Here is a 3,832-nt window from a genome sequence, read left to right as displayed (position 1 = left end):
GAGAGAAAAGAAAAAAAGAAAACCCCAGTCTGTCTGCGCTCTCTGTAATAAAGATGCCTCGCATATAACCCGCAGGAAGCCATTTGCAGACGAAGGGACGCTTCCTCTGTTCCTAGAGAGGCAGGCGGTCTCCATCGACACAGGTTCATCATTCTCCATTCCTGAATATTATTTTACAAATCGTGGACATGAAGGAAGGGTTTCAGCAGGTCAACTGTGTAACAGCTAGTACAGAGCAGGCCTGCATGACCCCCGCCCGCCCTGCTTCCTTCCCTTCCCCACTCCTCCTTGATATCTTTTCTATTTGAACCTGACTTGCTCCCAAATCTCTCTCCCGCCCCCCCCACCTCTGCCAGCAACCGAGCAAAAGAACTGGTCTTTAAGCCACGATCTAAATATGCGGAGATAGATCCTAGGACAGGTCGAGAGCGTTTGCCCCGGGTTCATAGCCTCTACGACCTTCTTTTCTGAGAATATTTCCTGGTTGCAATTGTGAGTGGTGGACGCACCTACTTGATGGCGGTGCGTGGCGCAAGCTTCGTAGCCTTTCTTAAAAAAATAAATCCGGAACATAACCAAAACCCCCCACAAAAAACACCGAAAGGTTCATGTAGCAATTTCAGGGGTGGGGTGGGGGTGGGGGGATCTGTAGGGACAACATAGGGCAAACCCCACTGTCCTCAAATAAGACTGAAGTTGGTTCATAATTATGACGCCATGTCGCTCATTCAAATTCCTGAACCTTAAAGACACTTGATAGATATGGTGATCAGCTCTGTCTGTATTTGTCAAGGGCTGCTTTATAGAATACATCTTTTTCGATCATACGGTTATCGGCACCAGATATATGCGCGTTATATGTGTGTGTGTGCATACGTGAATTTCTGATAAGGACTTTGAAGCCAGCCTGATGTAGAGATTTCAGCATATGCATAACTCCTCGATGGAAATAAATGGAACGTCCAAGTGTTAAACTTTAGAGCTGAATCATGTATGTACATTGTATTTAAAAAGACCAACACACACACACAATGCAATTGAGGTGTGGGCGGCAGGCTTCTGGGATATTTTAGAGAAGGAGAGGAGCGTTGTTCTGATGTGAGACACCATTTTAATTAAGCGTCTCGAGGAAAACATGGCCTCTCAAGCTATTTGAAAGAAGATTTAAGGTGAAGGGAAACAGGCACCGAGACCTGGGGGTCTGTAGATGCTATCACTTCCCCCTTCCCCTCAGAAAGACCCACAGCGATTAAGGCCTAGGAAAAGGTGTTGCCTTGCTTCCCCATTCATTGTCAACCCTATACCTATAATTCTTTTTAAAACAGGAAGAACCGAGGCGTAATAAAACCATTGAGAAGGCTAGACGTCTGGACCTAATGAGTTTACGATATGCGATGGCGCTTTTCTCTCTTTGAGACCATCTTATTTTGATGTTTGCGTTTGTTAGGACAGAACACCGATGCAGACAAAACCAGGTCTTAAAATCAGTACTATAAATTTCAATATGTCACCCCGGCTGGGCGAGACAGCAGTTTGGACGCCGCTGAAGTCTGAAAATTGAGGAGATTAAGACCAATTCGGCTGGGTATGCCAATGGACCTGGAAGTAGCCATATATTAGAAAGTCAGGGGTTCTTTTGAAAACAAAAAACAAAAAAGACGAAGAGCTTGGTGTGCGAAAAGTGCAAGAGCAACAACACCCGTAAAGGTTAGGGCAATACATAGAACTTGAAACGGGCGAGACTTTAGCGTTGGGGAAGGTCTACCTTGGCTGGAACGGGACCGAATCTAAACTTGCCGAGGTTTGAACCCAAGTCCACGTTTATTTATTTCAAAATGCCACTGCAGCCCAGCTATGTAGCTGGATCTGCTTGGAAACATGGAAACGCTGCCATCCCCAAACCACTAGCCCTCCGCTTCCAATAAGCCAGTAACATTTGCTGAAGAGTCCGTTTCTTTTTTGGATATGTTGAGTGCCACAATAAAGCAGAAACGTGGATGTTGTTATGATTCCAAGTGTAAGTGCGCAAGCCGAAACTGACCAGCTCTCCGATGGGGAAAGGGAGAAATAAAATGACATAGGCAAGTTCAAGGCAGGAAGGTTTCTGAGCTTGAAATCGAAGCATAGAACAGAAACAGACAAAGCAGAAACGGGAGGGTTGGTTTTATGCTAATTGCACTGGGACAGCAACGTGCTTCCTCGTTCGTGTTTTCACTTAATCTGACTTCATTAGGCATAAAGAAGTCGTTTCTTTGGTTAAGCAAAATTCCTATGATTAAAGTCCTGTGCTCTTGGTCACAAAAGGCAGCATTGTGTAGTCATTGTAAACATTTCCCAGTCATTCAAGATATAAGCATTGGCATATACCCCTTCTCACTTGTAAATATGAAGGATATTTCTCATTCTTTGTAACAATTGCACGCTCCTTTGAATTTTTTTTTTGCATGACTTTAATCGTCTTTAGCCAACGAAAAAGAAATATTTTATTAGAAACAACAACCAAGTGTTCCTTGCAAATATCTTTCTTTCACATTCATCGTAGAAAAAGCATAAACATGTGGCGTCAACCCGGGTTGCCGAACAAGATTTCATCTCACCACTAGAGGGCGGTGTTGCTCCATATTCTGATAATTTTCTGTATTCGGCCAGGATTATTTGTTTATTTAAAATATGTACAGGCTGTTTCTTTTAATCAATGAATTTTGTGTTTGTAGCTAAAAATAAACGAACATGACCGTCCTTTGCTATGATCTAACTAATTAAGTGGCGAGATGTACGCAGTCAGCACCTGAAAAAGTATCCACCCGTATAAATTTGCCAGTGACACCAAATTTAATTTCTGCAGAGTATGGGCATGTAAAATAAAAGCGCGCGGGGGGCTATTTGTGTCTACAGGCGAAATCAATTCATTCTTTTTATGATTAGAATTTCTACAAAAAGTTCGACGAGAACACCTCATTTCAATTATAAATACGTATGCGTATAGAAAGCACGTTTTACAAAAAAGGAAGAATTAATGCTGATCGAACATCTTACGGCCGCAGCTTGTTTTCTGATTGTTATTCTAACTACCACCAGGAAGTATTCTAAATCCAGGAAGTATTCTAGTATATTTCTCGTCTGTTCTTACCCTCCTTTTTCAAACCCAGGAAATATAGATTCGGATTAGGTTTAAGAACTGCACAAGGAAAGGAGAGAAACAATGAGGAGGCCTCTCTTTCGACGTTGAAACGTACATGGGACCTCTCTTTTTCTAAAAGAGACTCAGCTGCGACGAAAGGGTTTTCCATTGCATTGCCATTAAACTTGTATTTGATTTCCTCCCACGCACACATCCATCCCTTCTACCCCCTAGGTAGGATTTCAGAATCTAAAAAGATGCGCACACGGTTATGCATCTTAGCAAAACATCTCAAAAGGGTGTTATCAGATATCCTTAATAAACAGAAAGGGGGTTTCTTTAGACTATAGAAAGTCAATAGGAGAAAATGAATTCACTGGAGAATTTGGACCTCCCTGTATCCCAAGAGACCACGCTAAGAAAGCGCTGGATTTGGTCTTTCATTCCGCGCTTCAACATTCGCTCTGATGAATCTGAAATAGTTGCAACAGCTGAAGAGACCAGGTAACTCCACTCGAGCGAACTCTACACTGTCAACGCTGGAGAAAAGCTTATAAGGCCCGGATCTATTTCTGCAGATAAAAATGATTCCATCTGTATCAGTAGGGTGCCTGTTTTATTGCATAGACGGGAACGTATTTTCACAGCGTAAGTAGCAGAGTTTGGTTGATCTAAGCTCCACCACAGCAGTGATTCAGCAATACTGCAACC

The sequence above is a fragment of the Podarcis raffonei genome, chromosome 1 (assembly GCF_027172205.1).
Source record: "Podarcis raffonei isolate rPodRaf1 chromosome 1, rPodRaf1.pri, whole genome shotgun sequence".
In the NCBI taxonomy this organism is placed as follows: domain Eukaryota; kingdom Metazoa; phylum Chordata; class Lepidosauria; order Squamata; family Lacertidae; genus Podarcis; species Podarcis raffonei.
Note: the sequence above shows the minus strand (reverse complement) of the source record.